General features: G+C 30.6%; 1 protein-coding gene across 1 annotated transcript in view; it reads left to right on the top strand.

Moving 5' to 3' along the window:
- Positions 1 to 25,511, top strand: part of LOC107436092 (LIM domain only protein 3) — a 37,019-nt gene that overhangs the window by 3,733 nt on the left and 7,775 nt on the right. The window lies entirely within an intron of this gene.

Raw genomic sequence — 25,511 nt, 5'->3', positions numbered from 1 at the left:
TGTTATTACAGTGACCCCGTCACATGTTAAACTAAACTTATGCAATTACTGCTAATAATTACAGAGGATTTGTTGATTTAACATATGAGCCGCTCAGAAGCCAATGCGGTTAAGTCCATTTTTTGATATTTTCTGATTTTTGGAAATTTTGATGAAATAAATAATAATCTTCTTAGTTATTAAAGGATTTACTCGTTGGTTAATTTTTTCTAGGTTAGACAGCCCTTTTTTTAATAGCTTCTGAATATATTGTATAATAATTTCAGAAGCCATTGTGAAGAAGTCCACCTTTTATCAATATTTTTTTACATAAATTTCTTATCTTTTTCAGCTGCCAAAAGGTATAGGTCCTAAAATTTTTAAGTTGCTGTCATTATTTCAATAAATACTTACGTTTTTATTTACACATCCTGTACATATCTTGTTTTTTTGCAGAGTTTACACCTCGAAAAAAGACTTTATACACTTTTCTAATTAAATTTATAAACCAAGAATTTTAAAAACTAATGTATCAAAAAACATTAATTTTCTCAATTTTTGTGTTTTGGACTTAACCACATTGGCTTCTGAGCTACTTATATCATTAAATGCAAAAAACAAGGGATATGAGAAGCTTACCCATTACTTATTTCATTATTTTTTTTCTATTTTGTAACCGTTTTTGAACAGTCTATCCAATCTTGTGTTAACGACTACCAATGCTCAATTCCGTAGCCTTGTAATTTTGAAGTCAATTCAGAAGACAAGGGAGCTCCTGTATCAAGTATTATGAGAAATTTATTTTCTTCAAATACTTGATAATTGAACAAACTCGCATTTAAGTTGCATGGAGAGGACAACAACGAAAACCTCCCACAGTCAGCCCAACGGCAAAGGGACTCTAGCCTATGATCCGTATACTACTGTAGATATTTAACGTCTGCACAGTCGCAGTTTGCAAGCCAGGTGTGGAATTCGTATCGACTAGCCACTGTTGGGATTCGAACCTGGTTCACCTCATTGGGGGACGAATGCTCTACAGCCTGAGCCACCACGGCTCTATTGTGTCATCATTAAGATAATCTGGAACTAATCAGCTGATTCAATAATTCTTATTTTATTCGCTAAGTCATTGCTTAACTTAAGAAAGAGTCACTTTGAAGACATAAAGTTGAACCGTGAACAGTTATTCCTCCATTTGTCTTGTGAGCCACCATGACTTTTCCTGTCTGAATCATATTTGCTTATTTGAATTCATACCAATCGTATTAACAAAGAGGCAGTTATTTTACATTGAATCGTTCATTTCGAAACGTTCTAGAATTCGAATAAAAGTTTTTTGTTTTGTTCTTATTTTAAATTGAGTGATGATGAGTTTCACAATATTTTGTGAAGTTTATTTCTTCAACTGTTGTGATATGTGATTTTAACTTTTTGTACTCCGATGACTCTGCACTCTGAGGCTCCGTCAACAGTCACCACTCCAAAAATAAAAATTTCCTATACCTTAATAATTAACAACCACAATACTTAAAGAATTTCAAAAACAACGTAAAACTACTGCATTTGTATTTTAAATGATTTAGTGCTTATATTAGTTCAAACAGCCTTTTAAAATGCAAAGATTTAAATTTTACACTTTTTAACTCTAATTGTGCGTATATAAACTTTGCTTATTATGAACTTTCCAATATCTTACTATGTATAAAAATCTAACAATGGTGTCGCAGTTTTCCATTGTCCGTGCATTTTTATTGGCCTGAAAATCACGTGGTAGGATCCAGTTTTTTCTAATTCAATTCCATATTGTTTTGGTTGTCATCAGCATAAAATTAATAAAAGTCATGAAGGTATTGTTTTGCATGAAGTATTTCTGTATTCCAAATGCAAAGTTATTTTCCTACACGACTATTAAGACCAGGGCTCGAAAAACAATGCACCCGTCCTCAGTTGAAACTAACCCGTCGCTTTTAAATAAATAAAAATATAATTTTCTCCTATTTATAACAAACATTTATATAAATTGTACAATGAATTAGTCGTTACTAGGATTACATTATACAGTAATAAAAGAAATACTAGGTTACTGATAGTAACCTAGTATTTCTAGTATTCCTAGTAACCAGATTTCTGTTCAGAAACCTCTGTAAATCATTGGCTTGATTGTGGAACTGGCAAACGTCATATGCGTTTTTTAAATGAACCGAATATGACGTTTGCCAGTTCCACAATCAAGCCAATGATTTACAGAGGTTTCTGAACAGAAATCTGAAAGAGGTTTTCCATTTAGGTAGATGTTCATAAATGCTTTTAAAGCTTCTTGTTTAAGACAAGTACGTATTGTGTTTTTTTGTAAGTTTATTGCTGCAAAGCCCCTTTCAACCGCTGCAGTTCTCCCAGACAGAGAAAACATCAATATATGCGCAGTATGTTGCTGTATTGTGGGTCATTTTGCTGCCTTGTAACTTACAAGACTCTTGTAAGATAACAAAAATTGAAAATCTATCACGAACATTAACGGGAAAATGGCCGTCCGCGCGGACGTCGGATTCGAGAAATTCGTTGTCCGCGGAGAATTTTGGCCGTCGAGGACGGGCTGTTTTTCGAGCCCTGATTAAGACGCTTCTAATTCAGGAGTTTAGAACTAAAAGAATTTTTCATTTATTTTTTATTTTATTGTTATAATGTAATTTTGCGCTACATTTTTAGATTAAGTTATTTAGAAAGGTCATCGAATCCTATTAACCGTTTTACAATTATTATTTTTGTGCAAATAAAACTACTATTCTGTTATAAATAGCAGTTAAAGAGACCTGTTAAATGATTTAAAACTCAACGATCAGCTTCATGCATAATGCGAAGCGAGCAAAAATTTTATTTAATGTATCCACCCGTTTTGCAAGCGAAAATATTAAATTACGGTTGCGTATTAGCTTGAACAATATTGTGTTAAAACGATATAAATGTTGTTTTAAAAAATTATTTCTGTTCACCAATAGACCTAAATATTTATAATTCTAATATTTGGAAGTAGGAAGTGGAGGCGCAAGCGTAAGCAAACAGAATTCCTTTTAGTACATAAATGTTAAGTGAATAGTTTTATCTTTAGTATAAAAACTGTTCTTTCAAGAAACAACAATTATTGCGAAGCAATCATCGGGATTGGTGAGCGGTAGCGAACTGGGGGGCCAGCCCTCTAGTTACTTATATTTTTTAAGGATTCAATGAAAACTTCAATTTTAGTTTAAATTGGATTGAAACTCTCCAACTACCAACTTGACTGGCCTGCTTTAAACGACAAATACCGCTTTCAAACCCTCACAAAACATTGATTAAAAAAGTAAAGAAAAACAAGCCAAATCATTAAAGTTATTCAACGTATCTCTAATCTACTCAAAGGGGAAAAAAATCAACTATTTAATCTGATAATCGATTTTTGAAACTGAAAATAACAATAAAAAAAAACGTGTTTTCTTTAGCATCTGCGTATAAATCGAATTAGCGATCTTAATTAATTTGATTTCATTGACTTCCTCCCCCCCCCTATCGACAAAGTAGCTGGTTTTAATCTCGAACTGTTTGTGATTAACTTTTACGCAACTTCTGCTGCTGTAAGTATAAATAACTTTACTTATTAAGGCCGGAAGCAATGTTAAAATAAAGTTCATTAGCTGTTGCAAAGAAATCTTTAATTAAATGAGAGCGTTTCCGCTGTCAAAGGGAGTTAATGAATTTCCTGATGGAAGTTAATAGGATTAAAACCACGTGATATTCTTCCCTCATCTTTTTAATGGGTATCTTCAATCAGAATGGGTAAGAAATGAATTGAAACCATTCGAAGAATTTAACGGTTTCTTTGAAGGGCATAAATATAAAAATTCTGATATGGAAATTTTACCGTTTGTAGTACCCTTTCTTTTCATTTTAATACTAAATATGTTTCAAAATTAAAATCGAAATGTTGATATATGTTTTGCGCAACAGGAAATTTCATCGACACTTACTATACTTAACTGCTTTCATCATCAGTGTTTGAGCACTTGTAAGATGCATCAGTTGCGGTTCTGCAATTCTAAAATACTTTCAATTACTTATGAAGAAATCAATTTTTTTTTGTTTTATTGCTATTTTTTTTAGTAATAAAATGGTACAAATGGTTAAAGAAATGAAAAATACGAAACTTCAAATTGGAGAAAATACATTTTTTTATATCATTTCCAGGAAATCCATTTCCATTTATAGGAAAGTTAGCATCCTTTTAAATATAAAAAAATAATATACTAAATTCTTAAATTAATAAGGAAATGCTTTCTCTTTAATTGGTTAAAATTAACAATTTTTTAATTATTATTTTGTTTTATTGAAAACAAGTGAGAGTTCATAGAAATATAAGTTCTAGTTCTTAAAATAATTATAAACTGTGTACGTAAATTTACATTTTAGATTAATTAATTAATTAGCATTAATTTTAACTCCCTATTGCAACGAAAATAATTTTTTTAAATAATTAAAAAAAATCTGTAATACTTTGAAAAATAAATGTAGTGTGGCGTTTATAATTTTTTAAAAATTAGTTGACGTGTCTAGAGAAGTAATTTTCAAATGGGAAAGTTACACCTTTCCATGAGGAGTGAGTATGAGAGTGTTAGGGGAGAAACCTGCTTTCCAATGATGCGCAGGATGAATATCCCTCTCCCCAATAATCCAACAAACCTGAAATGTATTACATTCCCTCGCTCCCCCCTCCCCATAGAAACATCACAAACTAGCTGATAGAAATCCATTTAAGAATGAGTCACAGTCTGTATAATGTTTGAGGGGTGTTAGTGGAATTGCCTCTGTAATTGAATCTTTTGGTTTTATCCCGCAGTTATATTCCTCTAATCCGAAAACGTTCTTCTCATCTGTGTTAGGTCGAACATTTGGTAGGTTCTTTTTTTCTTCAATCATACGATAATTTCATTGGTCTTACAGTTTTGCTTTAGCTGCATATTATCAGTAAACTAGGGGTCTCGATTTAATTGTTATTACTATACAAGGTTTCATGAAACGAAAATTTAATTTGTCTTGCTGTTTACCCAGCTTGGCTCAAACTTCAAATTGCTAATAAACTAGGTTTCATTAAAAAGATAGTTTCATTTGCAATATGCTTTAAACAACTTGACTCAAGCTCCATATTATTTATTAACTAGGTTTCATTAAAAAGATAGTTTCATTTGCAATATGCTTTAAACAACTTGACTCAAGCTCCACATTATTTATAAACTAGGTTTCAGTAAAACGATAATTTCATTTGCAGTATTCTTTAACCAAATTAGTTCAAGCTCCAAATTATTTATAAACTAGGTTTCATTAAAACGGTAATTTCATTAGCAACTTGTCTGCGCAGTATCCACCAAGTTATTTACCAGATTCACTACATATAGGGCGGCATAAGAAAACGTAAAATTTGGAAGTATCGCAATTTTCACATATAGATATGGAAAAAAATATTTTTGTTGATGAAAAGTCATGTATAAAGCATTCCATTTATGTTTTATATTTTTGTTATCTTACATATTGTCCTAGTGTTTCTTAAAGATAACATAGGAAAACTCGCTACACATACTATTCCGAAGTGTAAATTAGAATGAGAACACCATCAGAATACATTCATTTCCAATGACATTATTAAGAGGATGGTGTTTTACAGGAGAAATTTTTCCAGACAAATTTTGTTTCAATTCCATTAATGTTTTAAAATTTAAAGTTTTGAGAAAAGCGAGATCAGGTAAATTTGGAGTAAACACTGAAGTTTCAAATGCGGAAAAAATATTTTCAAAGTGCAAATAAATTATTGTTGGATTACTTTCCCACTGCGTAAACTTTATTTGTTTGCATTGCATTTTGAAAAACTTGTTTTTGTATTTGAAACTTTATGGTTTTTTCTTTGTTTACCAGAACTCGCTTTTTCTTTACTCTAAATTTTAAAATTACTTAAATAGGTAAAAAAGAATTTGTCATAAAGGTTTTCTCTTGAGATAGTAGACAGTATGTATCGTTGTGTTAAAAGCATAAATGTCATACTATTTAAATACCCTTCCGTTACAAACGATATTTTCCCTCTGTAAATTTGCGCAAATTATGTTTCTTCGAAATGTCTCGTTTCTCTATGCCACTTCTGAATCTCAGCGGCATGTGTGGATCGAATGTTAAAATTGAATCGTATATTGCAGAAAGCACACGATGCACTTGATTTTGGAAAATTGAGATTTTACTTACTTTAACACAAATTGAGAAAAAGGAATTAAATTTATAAATCAAGAATATATTTACATTGATTGCATGTTTTTGCCTTTTTTTATTTGATTATTTTCTAGGATTTAAAAAAATCTGAAAAATAATTTAATTTCCTATTTTTACTTATTCATACATTTAAAATTTGGAGAAATAAATTAATGGAATAGCTCCCATGCGGTTTGAATAGTTTCAATGGGTAAAATTTATAAACGTTATGAAATTACGTTACATTATGGATGGGTGATCGTGTAAAGCTAAGAGTGATGGCGCTAGTGGTAAAATTGCTCTTTCCAGACTTCCGGGTTACTGCTTTCGATATATTTTTACGCCGCAGATTGAAAAAACGCGCCATCATATTATTGCATCATATCTTTTGCACTATTTCACATGTACCGAGTTCTTTCTTTCAGCCTTTAAACTTCAGCATTATCATATTAATATTATAATCATTCGAATATTTCCTAATTAGGCTAACTTAAAAATATATTTTTCGCGACATTTTATTCAAATGTAGCCAAATTAGGGATAAAATACAAAACATGGCAAACCTTAAGAATTATTCACAATGAGATATTAACTTTCCAGAATTTTTTTTGGCCCTACGACCTCTGAGAATCAATACGTTTCAGAAAGCTCTTATGAATGGTACAATTATGTTTAGATTTGAACTCAAATTACAATAACAAAACTGCATAGAATATTAGGCTTGTTCACACATCGCCTCGTAGTCATAACATGAGCGGAGGGATACACCGGAAATTTTCTAAATTTCTTCCGGTTTAAGGACGCTTGTTATTGTTTACATTAGACCACCCATCCATAAAGTCAGTTCAAAGACTTAAATGTGTTTTTACGAATTGTTAAATAACTACAGGAAAATGAAGATCTGACTGTGAAATAGAAGCTAATAAGTTCGAATGTGAATTGTTCGTAAAACGATGAAAATAAGTATATCATATAATCAAATTACATTTTAGAACTGAAATATTCAGATCTGAACTCTTATTTCTCTTCGAAAAGTTTTCATTTTAAAAAACAGTAGTAAAGCTTCTAAAAGAAAGAAATTTCAGCAAGCATAGAATCGACAGTGGAGGAAAAAAGAAAATGGCGACGAAGAAAAATTTGCAAACGATTTCCATAAACACACGCATTGTGGGGACTTCATGTCTAGAATTTTTGTTCTGAAAATGCTACAACCACTCATTTTTATTTCATACTTTACCTCAATGGAACATTATCATAATTTAAGTATAAAAGACGACATAATCCATTTCGAAAACAATGTGGTAAAGCCTAAATTGTCCCTCTTGGAGAAAAAAAGTGTTCTAAAGAATAGAACTGTGTTCCTCGTAACTACTTTTACATAAAAAAAATTTTGTTATGGAAAATTGTAAAAGTGGACTCGTGTTATGTATATTTAACGGTTAACCGTCTGAAGCGGACGTTTACAGTTGATGGATCGGTCACATGTGCATTTTTATTTGTTGCTCAACTGAGAATAGAACAGAACAAAATGCAAAAATCGTGAATTCCGTGGAGGGTTTTTCCTCTTCAGACAAAAGACATTTTAGCGTTTTATGCCACTGTTGCCCGTGCACTATACATTAGGTGAAGTAGAAATTTTCGCAGTCTGTTTACGTTTTTACGTCGGAATAATATTTCCATTTGTGTTTGTTTCGTTGCTGCGGAAAGGACTTCATTTAAAACTCTTTATCATTCAGAAGATTTCAAGTTTCTTTCCTCTCGTGATGTATTTAGTTTGGCGCCATTATTACAAGTTGTTTTTCTCAAAATCGCGCTTTGAAAAAAAATTCCACAAATATTATTTTAAAAGCTTTTCCTTTTTATGAATAAGCTACTCGTATAAAAACTGCTTACGTGTTCTGCCTAAAAGCTGGGTTTTGCATAACAATCTAAACTATTGGTTATTATGATCAAATATTCACAATTTTAAACTTTTAATCATTTAGTATTTATTATTCATCAAAACAAAAACCAACGCAAATGTTTAAAAAATAAGAGCCATTTAGTTTATCAAATTGACTATTTGTTGTTTTTTTGTAATCTTATAGTTATTGCTTATAATAATTGAAGATCAAGGGGAAAAAACGATTTATGTCCAAAAGTGATGATTGGATCACCATTTTTTTGAATTTCGGGGATTACTAAATTTTGATAAATCAATAACACAGAAAATTGGTTCTTCCTGAGAGTTATTACACTTCGAAAATGAGCAATTCTCGACAAAAACTGTTATTGTCCGCGCACGGAATTCGTTTTTTCTCAGAATCAGCTTTCATCGCCTAAATCTTCAATTGATTAAAAAACATTATAATGCTTTAAAAGTTTTGCAGAAAATGTAAAATTATTGTAAATTTCCAAAATTGTCGAGTATTGTTAGTATAATAAGTTAGTTCTGTCCATTTTTCAACTTTAACAGCAGGTGCAACCTGTTTTTTTTTTGTTTAAATTTGTAATTTTCCGGACATCTCAAGTACTAATAATAAATAGAGCTCTACACATTTTTTCAATTTGAAAGAATTAGTACTAAACATGTTTTTTTTAAAAAACTTTTTCTTCATAATTTACTAATGTTTTATTAGTATGCATAACGAATAATTATACAAAATAACTAATGTTACAAATCATTTGATTTTGTAAGCATTTGTCAGAGAAGCAATTTTTTGGTTAGGTAATAAAACTAGTTATAACACGCAATTGTTTCCTGATGCATAATAAATATGAGCGAGCCTTTATGCGTAATAAATGGTTCTTGTTACAAGAACGTAATGAATGCATACAAATTCATCCATTATAATCTCTCACTTTGAGTTAATTAGAAATTATTAGAATCATTGTTCTGAAGAAATTAAGACTGAACTTATTACATTCTTTCAATTGGCTTGACTATTGTAAATAAATAGCTGAATACTCGTTCCTCATACGGAGTATAAAATATCATACATAAATAAGCTAATAACGGTACAAAATTATTCACAAAACTGAAAGGCATATGCCTACACAATTATAAAAAAATTTGAAACAGTTTTAATTAATTATTAGTATCTGTGTTGCCTTTTAGGTTACTTTACGTTCTTAAATTGTTCTTAGTTGTTGAATTCATTGTTAACTTCCCCGATATATTTATTGGCATTTAAGTAATTTCACATTTTTTTTTTTTTTTTTTTTTTTTTACATATTTCAAACCCAATAGTTTGGTCAGGAGGGCAGCCCATTAAGATCTTTACCTCTTAATTTTAATTTTACTTATAGCGTTTTCATCTTATCTCGAGAATTACAAAGCAAATCGAAAAATTTTTAAATTCTAATCAAATTCGTTTATCAGAATATAATTCCGGGCAAAAATTAATACTTAATGATTATTTATTATATTTTATTGTTATATTTTATTATTTTATTTAATAATGTTTTATTTAATGATATTTTACTTAATAATAAAAAATTTTGAATAATGAGATATAAAATTTTTGGCATAATGTTAAAGAATGCAATTACGATGTAATAAGGCAAAATACAAAATGTGAACAAAATCGTTTGAATAGTTCTTGCGAAATCGAATTTTTAGGAAGTCGTGTAATTAAAGTTTGATTTTTTAGGAATTTCTCTACAAATTTCGTTCACACAATGTATTTCGAATTACATTCTTTAAAATCACGAAAAATTTTCTATTCCTAACAACTAAATTTTTTAAAAAAATTGCTTAAATAAAAAAAAAGAAATAAGAATTATCTTTGGAAAAAGAATTATAACATTATATTTCAATATTTTCACGTAATAGAACAAAGTTTTTTGTTCATGTTATTATTAATATTATACTATTAGGTAATATTATACTTTAAAAGTACAAAATTGTGATTGGATGATGACCTTTTATTTTACATATTTTGAAAGATACCGCCGAATGGATTAAATATCCACTATCAGTTTATTTGTGAAAATTAAATGAAAAAGTATTTAAAATATTTTCCAAATTTTCCCTTCTCGTTTTATTCTTCCAACTGATTTGACAGAAAAAAATGCCTCTTAAATGACCATATTTTGTATTCATTAGAAAAACGAAATGTTTTAAAAAAAAACGTGAATTCTGTTCTTGCAACTAAAATAATTCACTTCATAAAAAATATTTTTGGTTATATTTTGGTTTTTCTTTAAATTTAACCGCTATTTATTTAGATACTAGCTGTACCCTGCGTGCGTTGCAACGCTTTCAATTTGAATTTGAATTTTGTATTTAAGTGTGTAAATGACATTTGCGATTATGATTTGAAATGCAAATTTTATTTAATGGTGAAAAAAAGCAGTTAATTCTCTAGGATATCATTAGTGCATTTTCAAACAGACATGTATGGTGATGCACACGGAGCATGAAACATATTTTGGACAATGATCTGAAATAAGACTGGATCTATGGTGACATCAAGAATTTCTGCTGATATCTGATCAGTTTTAGAAGGTGGTTTTTTTTCAATAAGCCAAATTAGAATGTGTGCCTGAGGCAATCCTCGTTTTTGCCATTCAATAGAGTACACCCAACACCGTGTCTCTCTAAAAACATGACGCTTCACAATGAAATCAAGTAAAGATTATCATTTTTGTTTGAACACACGTGCTGTAATATCATGACGATCCGATGATGATTGTCCTGGTAACAAAATATCTCTAATTTCAACCCAAGCAGAATTGCACGTAAATGTAATAAATAAATCTAGGAGCCCATATGCGAGAACATATGTCATTGCATCCTGTGAGTATTCATACATGTGCCTTGGAGTCCAAGGCACATGTATGAATACTCAGACATGTATGAATACTACATTTGCAGGGAGTCCAAGTTTTTCTCCCTGCAAATGTAGTCGGCAATATAATCATTTTCCCCACATCATTAGGATTAACGTTACCATCATTAATTATTGCATCCCGTAAATGAATGCATTCTTCTGAACGTAATTTGGTTTGATTTAATTTAATATACAGTAGGCGTTCAGTTTCAATTTTCGCATACATATCGACAATGTATTGATGAACTAATTGTCGACATTTTAAAGTATGATTATCAGCGTTTTGGCAATCATTTATCTATATGCATAAAAACTTATTGCACTTGCTTTCTTATTGGTTTTCTCGCCTGTTTGCGGACTTCTTAATTTTATGTTAAAATAATATCCCTCCTCTCCTCACCAAAATAAAATAGGATATTGCAATGCATCATATGATCGATACGTTTCTGAGAACTCTTTGAACGTCACGATTTCTGCGATGAAGAACTGTATCGCGGGAGGTAAATTCTTCGCCAACTATAACAATAGCCACTTCATCCAATGTTGGCGCATTGTATTTTTCTTTGTGGTGGCCTACAGGTGTTTTTTCAGCTCTAATAACAACTTTGTAAATATCGGATGACATTTAGTCTAGGGCAATTGTGAACAGCCTAATTAACTGATTATGTTGATCGAAAAATTTTTGTAATACGGTAACAATTTTTCGTTTAGTGCCATTGTTTACCTGACAACGTTGATTGACTTGATCATTTGTGTTATCCATGAAATAAATTTGTAGAAATTTAAGATCTGCGTTAGGCATTGAAAGAAGTGATCCTTGCACGATGATAAATTTGGCCTTGCACTTTGAATGTTGGGATGTAATTCTCGTTCAGGATACGTGTAGCACCGAATAAAGTCATTTAGAAACACGAATTGTACCGGCGTATATGCGCCAAAAAATGTTTCGATTGGTTTGTTTGACCTGATACGAAGGTTGATAATGTCTCGGCAGGCGACGTAAAATCTTGTAGTTTCTGTATGCTTCTAGAACAGCAAATTTCAGCTGTTTCATTTTTAAATTTGAGAGCATTATAAAACATACATAATTGATATATTTCTCCGATGATGACACTTGGGGGAAGACTATAGTTTGTTGTCGGATCATAGTGAAATGCACTGAAATTCAAATCAGAGTATTGGCAGCGTCTGAATAGCGAAATGCGTTCTCGGTCGGTTTTCATTCTTGCTTCCCGTTGCTCTGATGTTTCCGACGAACGGGCTTGTGTAGTTCGTAGTTGATTTGTTGACAGTCTTCTTTCCTGTTGCTCAGACGTTTCTAAGGAACGGGCAAAAGCATTCTGTTCTCGATTAGTTTCAAGTCTTTTTCCCGTTGCTCCGATGTTTCTGAAACACGGGTAGTTCTCTTTTTGCGCGCTTGAGATGTCGACCGACTAAGAGCGATTTGCTTAGGCGGCATATTTTTGCAAATATTCTTTCTGACAACGAAAAAGAAATGTAAAAGTTGGCAGTGGTCGCAAATTTGCTAAATCGAAATATCACATACATATTTTAAATAATAAAAAGAGCAATAAAAATGAGATGAATAAGAAATATGAAAATTATAAGATTTAAAACAAAAATCAATTTTATAAATGAAAGAAATAAAATGGATGAATTCGAAAACTTTGCATAAATAAACAAACAAACTAATAGTTTTCAAATGACAACTGTCACAGCACTGAAATCTTCGAAAAGTATATTTAATTTTGCTAACCTAAAATTACGTACTAAATATAAATATTTCTGAAAACGTGCAATTTGAATGAAATTTGCTTTTGTCTTTATATTTATTAAACAGTTTTCACAGTACTGAATCCGTGATACGACCAACAATTAAGAAATCTATTCTCGTTGATTTTACTTGCTTGTGCTCACCTGACATAAAGAAAAGCGCGAATTAAAAATTAAAGTATATGCAATTTACTTTAATTTACTTTTCTAAATGAATAGAGTTATAAGATAGAAAATATCACTGTTGTTATCTTCAAGATATTTGAAAATTGAATCGTTTATAGCAAAATTTAAAACAATGGCTAGCTTTTAACCAATCAGAAAATTCCATTTCGACTTTCACTGATATCGCTGGAACGGTTTATCGCACGGGATAAAAAGTATCCTATGTCCTTCTCCTGGCTCTAAACTACCTCCCTGCCAATTTTCAGCTAAATCGGTTCAGCCGTTCTTGAGTTATAAGTGAAGTAACTAACACGACTTTCTTTTATATATATAGATTATGAAACGAGGAATGACTGAAAAAATTAACTTAAATCCTTAAATTTATAATTAATTTTGAGCAACATAATTTGATTTTGTTAAATTTTTTTCCTTAAAACGGGATTCTCAATAATCAATTTATTAATTAAGGAGAGTTAGACTGATTAGGTTTTCTTAGAGAACAAATTATTTAAAATTAAAATGGTTATAAATTATGTATCTGACTGTATCTAAAACTCTAACGATGGTGTCGCAGTTTTCCATTGTAATCGGTGCATTTGTTTGGCCGGAAAATCACATGGTAGGATCGAGTTTTGCCACATAATTTTCATATTAATTTGGTTGTCATCAGCATAAATTTGATATAAGTCATAAAGATAGTGTTTTCCTATAAATATTCTTGAATTCTTAATTTAAAGATATTTATTTGTACTGTTATTATTACGTTTTTGATTTTGTTTGTTTTCTAAATTAAGGAAGTGGATTGTTTTTATTATTATTATTATTAGAAATGCTTGTGGCAAATATAAAAATGAATTTTTTTAATAGAATTTTTTTTCCGATTTACTTTAGACTTATATATAGTAATAACTATATATAAAGAAGGAAGAAAAAATATTATTTCTATTGGCTATTTCTAAGAGAGAATTTGAAAAAATCTTTTATTGTTGGATCGAAAGTCTTTTAACTTATTTCGTCACCGCTCGTTCTAGCAGCAGCACTCATGGATTTAATTCTGTTACCCCCCGGACAAGTTGTTTTTTTTCTTCTCTCTTCTCTCGTCCGGCTCGTTCCTCTTTAATTGTGTTTTCCTGATGAGAAAGCAATCAGGTTAGATCTAAGCCTTAAAAAAAAAAAATCAGAAAGCCCCGGATAAAAAGTGAAGAACGAAAGAGGACACCAAATCCACTCAAAATCCGCACAAATGATTAAAACGAAAAAAAAAAAAAAAAGAACTTCCAATTCAACACAGAGGTGGACCACGGGCGGGAAAAAAGCTCTTCTTGATCGATTAGATCTCATCGAAGTGAAAGCGTATAGGAAGTAAAATAAAAATATCCGGACCTTTCACTTCCGATTCTTATCTGTAATGGTCTCAAAAAGGAAGAGGTCAGCCTAGGACATTAACTCTCCTAGGACAAACCACTCGGACTGTGTCAAGTCCTATTTGATGGCTTTTATTTTTCTGTCCCCCTTAACAAAATGGAACGCGTTGACGTCTGACAGTAAGTGGACAAGTCCAGTTCCTTCTGACCATTTGGATTTTTAGACCCTTAATCTGACGATTTCTCTGACGTAAGACAGTCCTCCAGACAGACAATTTTCTGCTCGATGTTCCTGGAATATATATATACTTTTTTTTTTGTTCGTTATCTTCCTTTTTCGAAATGATGTCGAGACCTATATCCATCTTGTGTTCACCCACCCCTGAATTGTCGTTTGGAATTTGGCGTCGTTAGGGGGTTGTCACGTTCTTAGAGGGGGTTGACGGATTGAAAACAAGGTCCCTGTCCTTGCTGACACGAGAGCACTGACTTGGAAATTAAATGGTACGGTCCTCCCTTTCTAACTCACTGACAAGCAGCAGTGATTGTTAAAATATCGTCTGCCCTTTTGCTCTCCTGCGGTTACAGTTTATTCCCTTCTTGGGAGGCATGCTGCATAAAAGTTAAGAGGGCAATTTTTTCGCCTTTGTCGTTGAAACGGTGTAATGATGCAATTCATGATGTCTGACGTTGCAGGGTTCTTTTTAAAGAATAAAACTATACTGAGTCATATAAAGTATGGTTTGGAAATTGACGTGCTTACTTGAAATAATTTGTTCCTTAGGAGTCCAAAGACATGAAATTGCGTTCTTAATCTTCCTCTAGTCTACTTTTTCATGTCAGTTTTTTTCTTTTCATTTATTGTTCTTTCGTCTTAATTACATTAACTTTAACTCTTGTTATTATAATTATATGACTGCAAATCCCTTTATGAATATAAAATCTATTTACAGTTCAATTAGTTATAGTTAAAGTGAAAGCCTAAACAAGATGTGATTTGAAGGGTTCGCATCAAATATGCTAATTAATTAGTTCTAATTAAACGGCTGTAATACAAGAACATAAGAGGAAGTATTAGTTTTTATTTAGATTTTTGTAGTTGGAAACAGTTTTTTACAGCGTTCGTTAACTTTTTTAGCACTTTTTTGTAAAGTATTAAAATCAATGAATACCAAATTTGTTTTAGCAAATAACATTTTTATCAATCTATAATTTGCTACACGATTTTTTTGCAATTTCTTTAATTGAAAGACATTTATATAGTGTTCGTAAGCCTGTTTTGTAAAGTTCTTAAAGTAACGGATAGAATATATATATATATATTTAAACTTAAAATGCTATTAATTGATGTCCAAAAGGTTTACTTTGTGTAAAGCAAGAAATAGTCTGAGAAAACTTTATCAATATTAATAGCTGAAGCATTTATAAAATTTCTCGTCAGTGTGGTCTTGCGTATTTTAGACAATATAAACGTATCTTTAAATATCCACTAAAAGAATATGAAAGATAAATAAAAAATCACAATATTAAATTATCTTTTGTTGCCCTACATACTTGGAATCTTAATCGCAAGCTTGTGTCTATTTCTGCTAAAATTATTCAATATTGCTCTTCAACTATTGAACTTGATTTCTGGGAATCTTTAAATATTTTAAAAAATTATAATAATTTAATTAATTATCTTTTTAGTATCCCATCTCTTCCTAATGTCCGGAAATCTATTCTAATTTAGTTAATCTTTTGACTTCTGGAGTTCTTGCCAAACGCCTCCAAACCTGTTTTTTATCACCCTTTTTTTTATTGTCTTGTTCCTTTTTCCTATTAGTTAAATGTTTTGCACTTGTTTATCTCTTTAATTTTCTACAGCCATTTGGTGTTTAGACACTGATCAAGAATCTTGTTCAGAGAACCGAAGCTATAGTATAGTCCTTTCCTTTATTTTAACTTTTTTCGCGTTGTTTTTTACTTTAGTTTATTAATTGACGGTTTACCTGCATTATTTTTGAAGTTTTATAATTACATTGGGCAACTGAAGAAGCAATGAAATTAAGAGTAACATAAAATAAAAAAATCCTCGACGGTTCAAAACAAACGAATCTAGTGATAGAATTAAATTCTGGTCAGCAGGGTTTATGTACTTCATCCTCTTTATGTAGAATTTTTAATCACTTTGTTTACTTACGAAATAATATTTATCAAGTGTCTGTGAACTAACTAATGAAAACATAAATATCTGTTTAAAAAAATATTCCACAAAAGTAAGCAAACCTGGTAACCGACTAACAGTCAAATTGGTTATGATGACTCAACATTAGTTAAATACGGACTGTAATTGCTGATAGTAGTATCGAATAGTTAGGCGAATAGGAAGAATTTTTTTTTAAATTTGAAGAGTCAGACGGAAATAATTAAGTCCTCGAATCGATCATTTTTATAAACACTGGAGTGATTAGAAATTAAGAATTCTGATTTATCATGATAGCAGAATAGTAAAACCAGTTGTTCCCAAAAGATGTTCCACGGAATCGTATTTTTACGCGGAAGTGTTTTGAGTGTTCCAAGGGTTTAGACAGATTTTTAACCAGTAATGAGTTTTAAAACCTGTAATTACATTTATATCTAATCAAAAATGATTAATTTATTTAACATTTTGTTTATTTTCTTGAGATTAAAGTAAAATGACTGTGAAGAAAGAAATAATAATGAAAAAAAAAAGAAATAACTAAATTGAAAATTTTTTTTTCAAAAAAAGTTTATTAGAAACTTTCAAGAAAATAGATATGTTCCGAGCAATAAGGGAAAGAGAAGCACTTTTAAAAAAATTGCCTCAGTTTTTCCCATCGAACTTTTCAGTTCTAAATGAAATAACCAAATGCAAGAATAAAGAAATATATAATTTTGACATCCATTCTCAGGATTTAAAATGCTTTTTTTTTCCCTTCAAAAATCCTGTTTCAGCTTATTTTGCTCAGCTTATGGGTACATCAAAAACACTTTCGAAACTTAAATCGAAACCTTTTCAGACCTGAAAATTTAACTTTCTGACATATAACCTAATTTTAAGATAGTTTCTGATAGAACAATTAGCAAATTATTATTTTACAAAAATTATTTTTAAAATATAATTTAACGACTGCGAATGAACTCTATTTATAAAGATTGAGTTTCATCATTAAAAGCTTGATCATTCAGGGTTCCATAGCAAAAACGAGAAAGAAAAAAGAAAAATGGGGATCCCTGCGTTTTATTTTAAATTAAATTACAAAACAAAATTTTGTAGAAATATGCTCAGTAGCTGATTACGTTTTGTGATATGACCTTTCCGTTGCTATCAATCTAGTTAGGTTTCAATAAATCAGTTTGTGAACGCTCCCCATAAATGCCAATGTCGTGTTATTTCCTTTTTTAGTGAGGTATGAACCCCTCACTCCCGATCCAGGTAACGAGCCGGGATGTGCTCGTTATGTGGGCAGTTCCCAACAACGATATCGTCATGCCATCCTGGAGGGATGGTCCTCCATTTAAACTGCGACCGTGTACCGCAATGGAACAGTGGACGTGTCATCTATATACAGAACATCTCTCGGTGTTGAGTTAGTTACGATTCCCTCCTCCTCTTCCGCATCTTTGGATGGATCAAATTCTGGATGAGGATGAATTGATGCGGCAGCGTTTGTTCATTGAGGTTTTGTGTAGAGAAGGGGATGTCCAAGAGCAGGGATGATGCTGAGGAGAAGTAGTTCGTTTACTTCATCTTTCTGCTCTTTCACGATTTGAGATTTTGTGCTGAAATATCAAAGAATAATACAAAAGTTAGTTGACTTTAAGGTTTAAAATTTAAGTTTTTCTTCTTTTTTTTTAAAAACAAATAATTTTAAACGTTTAGTTAAATAAGTTCTGTTTTTTTTTTAATATTCAGTTTGGATTGAATCTAGAAACTGCATGAAGCAGATGAATTGTCAAATCTTCGTAACATTATGTTCAGAATGTTATGAACAAAATCTTGTATTTTTCGACCGAATTAATGTATTTCTATATATTAATTTAGTTAAATTAATATTACCCAACTTAAGAGTTCAGTTTTCAGAAAAGTAAATTGAAAATTTTATAAAGTCTTGTACTCCACAAAACTCGGTATACATAGAAATAATTAGAAAACATATTTTTCCTACTTTTAAATTAATTTTAGCAACACATTAATTATATGATCTTCCAAAACTAAGGATCATTCAGTGTTTTTAAAATCTATGAACAAAATGAATATATTTAGAAATTAAGGCAAATGAAATTAGCTGATCAAGTTTAAGAACAGAAAGCAAGATTAAATTTTTTTATCATGTTCCTCTGTAATGTTGCATTAGGCTTCATGCGCCCACCATTCCATCAGTTGAGACACTCTATCCAACCTTCCAGGAATTTTGACTCGGAATATTGTAGAACACAACCAACTGTCCGGTCATATCTGACTGAAAAAGCACCGCTATTATTCGATAGCACCATTTAATAATTAAAAAAAAAGACTCATCTAATGTTGAACATTAAGAAAAACCTGTTTAAAAAATTGAAAACAATAACAGGTGACAAACATGCCTAAAGTAAATCTTCAAGCGATAATTAAACTGCAGAATTAAATTGGTGGAATTAAAAAACATAACTTTTCTTATTAAATTTTTAACAACGCTTGCGGCGACAAGTGAAAGGCCTGTTCTGTTCGTCATTCAACATCAAATAGTATCACGGCTTCTGTTTGCAATTAGTTTCATGAGATTTTTAATAAATGGCAGCAGAGCCGTGGTGGCTCAGGGGATAGAGCGTTCATTTTCCAATAAAGTGAACCGGGTTCGAATCTCTGAGATGGCTTTTTGATACGAATTCCGCACACCGACCACAGTGCTGACGTAAAATATCCTCAGTGGTAGACGGACCATGGGTCAGATTCCCTTTGCCGTCAGGCTAGTCGTGGAAGGTTTTTGTGGTTTTCCTCTTCATTTAAAGTAAAGGCGGGTTAATTCCATCAAAAAGTCCTCCGCGAAGGGGAATTCTTCCCAATCATTGATCGAGGAGTTCTGTTGCGAAATGAGACACAAAAATGCACTTACCTGGAAGAAACATTCGTTTTTTATGAGGGATTCGGATTTCTGTCCCCGGAAATTTAAGGGGTAGCAGCAATCTGGGATATATGGTCTTTACAGTTTAATCAGGAGAACGATTCTGACGTTTTGCGTACATCGCCATATCTCGAGAAATTTTTAAATGAATTAAAAAATTTTTGCACGCAATTATAAAATTCATTTGTCCGAAGATAATTCCAAGCAAAAAATAAATTTTAGTTAATATTTATTATTTTTTATTATTTTATTTATTAATAATCGAAAAGATTATTATACATTTTTAAGTCGAATCCTAAGGAATAACTAGTAACCAAATAAACTATTGATATGTTCATATAAACAGATCTAAATTTATCGCAATAATAGCATTCCATGAATATTTCGTACACGAGATATAATTTCTCAAAAGATTAATTGAAATTAATGGAATACATTATCTATCCAAGAGAGGAATAGGATATATCTCTAGGCTATTATGAGACAAATAAAGTATTGGGACTAATGTGAAACACGATGAAGAAGCATTATAGTTTGTTTTTTTTATCTTGTTAGACATATATCTTAGAATTATTACAAACATATTCTTAGTAGTAAAAATATGGATTTAAATATATGTATGTTGAAAAATATTGACATATTTATGAGTTCATATCAAGCGATAACATGTTATATTTTTTCAAAAAATCATCACTTTTAGTTTTATGCTTTTCATTTTAAATAACCAATCCATCACACATTTTATGTAATTTTTATGTTAATTAATTTACCAAAATATAAAAAAAAAGATACATTGGTTTAAAAAATTGAATTGGTTTTAAGATGACGTTACTGAAAAAGATACTAAATCGTTTTAGGACTGACAGCTATTCACTTCATTTATGAGACCACTAAGACTGATAGTTACTCATTTCATTTAAAAGCTCTTAATTACGTTTTCATTACATCTGGAAAAAATGGGTTTATTGAAATCAAATTCTTTCCTTTTTTCCTAGAAATCTTATTTTCGTAAAATTCTGAAATTATATACAAATTTTAAAATTCGAATACATATATTGTGCGAAATAAAAATAATTGTTTTGTACTATTTCGATTTATTTGCATGGTTTTATGAAATATTTTAAATACTTATTTGAAATGATTTTTTTTATTTTCTTTAATAAATTAGTTCACTCTTAAATTAAATAGACTCAAAGGGAATAGTATAGGGTATATAAAATGATTACATATAGTCCTAATTTAACTTTAAGTTTTTTTTAAGTTCTTACGTTCTCTTAGTTAAGTTCCTGCAGAAAGTATTTTTTAATTATGATTTTGAATTCGAAAAAAGTTCTTCATTTAATACGTACTTCTTCTTGCTGTAAGAAATTATTAGGACTTGATAACTGACAAATAACTTAAATGTTTTGGAGGTTATTGAACATTTTTAAAAATTACCAAATTGACGAAAATTATCCAAATCAATGAATATAATTCTGAATTATTAAAATTTTTTATGAGCTCAGATAATGATGTGTTGGAACAATTTTTTTAAAAACTAAAAAAAATTAAGTCGCAAATAATTTTTATTTTCGCAAAACTGTAAGAAAGTACTAGAAATGTGAAGTCAAAAAGGAAAAAAAAGTCCACGAGTAGTGATGTCATTTTTGACCCATAGACCGTGATCCGGCCTCTTTGAAATTTAATCGCTCGTCGAAAAACAGCCTCTACAAGCAGGGATTTGAGGACACCGTGAATTTTATTGAAAGGCTCGATATATGAATTGTTTTCATTCCAATTGAAACCCAAATCCTAATTTATTGGAACATTTCATCGCAAGACCCCATTGTTATTTTTTGATAAAAAATGAAAAAGAAGGAGCCACAACAATTCATTCTCCTGAACTCTTTTTTTTCTTCCCCTCTCGCCAACAACACCTGAATGCCGCCAAAAGATTCTTTCTCGGGAATGAAGATTCTCCTGTCTCGTCTTCTTCTGGATGATCCATTTAATACCGGGGACAACCAACGTCTCCATTCCCCAAATGGACAGCCAAGAAAATTAATCCATCAAGTTGGCAAAGAGATGGGAAAACTGATGGAAAACTCCTATTTTCCGTCCTCAGCACTTAGGCGGACGACCCAAATTAAAAAGCAACCGTGAAAATTTACGAGTAGGTTAGCGAATGGGTTGAGAAGATGAGTTGCGAGAAGGGCTTTTAGCGAAGTAACTCTCCGAAATCGTCTACATTCTCATCTTCTGGAAATCCGGGAAAAGGAGTTCTCCTCTTTTAAGGAAAGAAAAGATTTAATGGTACTTTTGGGACGGACTACGCGATGCGGAGATTGGTACAGTTATTGGTTTTTGAAATGACTGTGTGAGGATTGCGGTTTATGAAACTCGAGTGTTTTTCTCGATCATATGCATTAAAGTTCGTAGCACAACATTTGATTTTTTACTCTGTTCTTTTTTTTATTTTTATTAATAAAAGTAATGTAAAATTTTTACGTTTTAAGGGACTAATGAATAATGAAAGCTGAGTGGAAAATTTTCATGTGACTCAAAATATATAAAAAATATCATATATATAGTCAAAAATATATATAGTTAGCTCCTAAATGAAACTTATAGTAATAAATATTTTTGTTGTACTTCCCGTTACAAATATATTAGATTATCTGCAAAAACCTGTCAGAATATAAGTGCTGTAAATTAACTGGATTGATAGTACTTTTGGAATGTACTATAAAATACGGAGATTGGGAGAATGACAGTTAACAGAACTCTTATTTTTTCCCCACATGACTTGCAGTCCGATGACTTGACTTTAAGTTTGTAGCTTAACCCACTGGCGGTTAAGGAAATGGGCAAAATTGGGAGAATGTTTCTCCCCTACACACAGTTCCCCTATCAGTTAACATGGGAAAACGGTTTTGCTATGCAGAGAAGACTGCAGGTTAAAATGCGACTTTTTACGTGCAGAACCGTCAGTAATTGGATTATTTCCTGCAGGCTTAATTATTGGAAGGCTTAAATTATAGAAAAAAATTACTAAATCGAAGACTATGGGAAGAATTACATTCTTAAGAAGTGTCATGGAAAATATTTCTTACAACCGATTCCTTAGTGGAACGTAGCTTAATAATCATATTTGATTAAAATAGTTTTGTTTTATTTACTGTAAAAGAAACAAAACATATACCATCTTGTAAGTGTAGTACTTTTGTACTTGCATTGTGGTTTAAGAAATTCATTTTTTTTTCAATGGAATTAAATTAATAAATGCTTATTGAGAGCATAAATGTTCACAAGAGTGTAAAGTTTGTTTCTTATATTATTAAAATATGTTTTTAAAGTTAATTAAATGATTTATTTCGTTTTTTGAGACCGATTATGCGATTTGGTGTTTGATACAATTTGAATGTGCTGATAATAAGTGACAATGCACTTTTTAAAATTATTTCTTGTCATATCAATGAAAATTATGTGAAAAGCAATTTAAAATTGTAAATAAGGAAAAATACATTTAAATGTATTCGTTAATGTAAGACAATAACTCACTATAAAAAATATTTTAATAATTAAAAACATGGCAATAACTTTATGACTAAGTGTAAAAATGAATTCTATTTATAGTTATCACTTTATCTTCAAGAGATACACAAGAGAAATAATAAGCTGAATTACATTATATACCTTGTGATATTGTTATTGCATTTTGCTTCTTTATTACTTTTTCCCAAAATTAATAGAAGATTATAGAATTTCAAAACCATATTTTAGTTTTTTCTTCAAGAAACGTTCCAAAAATAAAAATAAAAGAAATTAAGCTTCGCATTGTTTGACAATTTAAGCTTTCAGAAATATTTCTTAAGATAGTGGGATAGTGCAATTAAAAATAAATATCCATTTCAGTCGATTGGAATAAAATAAATTCTTTCCCGTTTTATGCTTTCAGAATGCGAAATTACTAATTAAATACTTTTATTTACGGAAACGTTTTTTTTAAATGCAAATGCTATAAGTAAAGTGATTAAAATATTGCAATTAGAGCGTTAGTTGTAGTAAGAATTTGGTATATAATATGCAATTTAGGTATTTGTCTCCTCATGAATGGGAAAGTTATAATCTTTATTTTATTTTTCTAAGAGAATGTCTTTACCTTTCTTGCTCATAATGTACGAAAATTTTGCAGTGAGAGCTTATTTAATATCTGATAGATTATTCAATGTTTAGACTTATGGACAATTTAATTTTTGGCATTGATTGAAGAATAGTTCCTGTCATCAATTTTCGTATTAATTTCTAAGTAATATTACTTTGTTAAATACTAAAAAAAAACAACCTTTAAAAATATGAAAAATAAATCGAGTACTCATTAATTAAAAATATTTTTAGCGTATAATCAGAAATCGAAATCATATTATGCACCTTTGATTGCAGTGTAATTTTTATCTGTAAATAAATTTTATTGCAGTCAGTTTTTAGTGAATAATGATTAATAACATAAAAAAACAATCATTGATATTTATTTTCTTTTTTCGTTAAATTGAAAATTCAATACTGTTAAAAGCTAAAATGAAGAGTAACTGCAGATAAAGCACTTTTGGATTCTAGTGTAATTGTTATCACTTCTAGTGTATCGCATTCTAGTGTAATTGTTATAAGTAATAGTTATCACCAACATTTCAAATTTTAAATTCTCATTTGCCACACATTTTAATAGATGTGTATTCTGTGATGCACATTTCGTAACACATTTGGAAGCAGTAATAAGGAGATATCAGGATTTTGTTATTAGTGTGTTAAGCATTGTTTGAACTCCAATTTTCTTAAATAAAATGGACCATTTGAGTTAATTTAAGTAAAAACGTATTAATAAGCTAGATTTTATGATTCAAACACTCATATAGCTTTCATAAAACTATGAGCGAAATCGAATAATACCGCACACAAGAATCATTCCATCTTCGGCATTTATTTGCTTAACTGTGTAAGTATTCAATATTTTCGTTCAAACTTTTGTGCATTTTTTAAAAATCTTTCTTGATATTCTAGCTGTTAAAACGATGTACAAGATGTTTCTCACATATTGACAACTAAAAATTGTGTGCATTAAGAGTCGAAAATAAGTAAATTAGATTTAAAAAGAGAGAAAGACTATTAACGTTTTAAAATTTGGGCGAATCACTTTAGATACCAATAAAGGCAAAAGTGGGATTAGAATCATCTGAAACTTATTTATTTGGGGTGAAGAATGCATTCCTATCACACTCTAGAAAATTAAGCTGGTTTTATGATGATTTAAGCCTTTCTTTTCATTTCTTAACTTCAATAATGTTTAGTTAAAATTTGAAAAAAATTTTTTCGTCCATCAGCCCAAGTCCATATTTTTCAAGGGCATAAAGTACATCATAAATATATGAAACAAAATTGTTTTATAAACATTATAATTTATATTTATCTACATATTTATCAATTTTTTATAATTATTTTTATTTTTTTACCTTTATTTTTAAAACAGCATCGACGATGGAAAATAATGTTCCACATCGCCTCTAGAAAGAAAGGAAAAAAAAAAACCACGCTGCAAGAATTTCCAATTACACTAACTGGCGTGTTCAAAATTTTTAAATCAAATATCAGAATCCCGTCTCATCTTCTAAATTTGTCAGTTCTCTAGAGATGGCGATTACTTAAGTGTTTTGGCGCGTCCGAGCAATCGCCAAAACCGCAAGTAGATTAATCACGAAAATGAGATTTCCGTATCTCAAACCGCTTTGCTCAGAGAGATGGAAAATCGAATTTCTGATCCGACACGAAGGGGTTGAAGGAGAGGAGTCTCCTTCCTTAACTGGGGCATTCGGAGAATCAGCTCACCGGGGCGCCTTTTCCAAAAGCCCCACTTACACCGCTATCGACGGAATAGGCTCATCAAGTAAATTATGAACGATATTCAATTACAAGAGGATACGTAAAACGCCACTTCGCTCCCCAATCCCATACGTTTAATGGTTTAACATAAATTACATTTTATTGGACTTATGAAAATTTAATTCCCTTTT

This window comes from Parasteatoda tepidariorum, chromosome 6 (assembly GCF_982258835.1).
Source record: "Parasteatoda tepidariorum strain Cologne lab strain chromosome 6, Ptep-v5.0, whole genome shotgun sequence".
NCBI lineage: Eukaryota > Metazoa > Arthropoda > Arachnida > Araneae > Theridiidae > Parasteatoda > Parasteatoda tepidariorum.
Note: the sequence above shows the minus strand (reverse complement) of the source record. Positions and strands in the feature narration are given on the sequence as shown.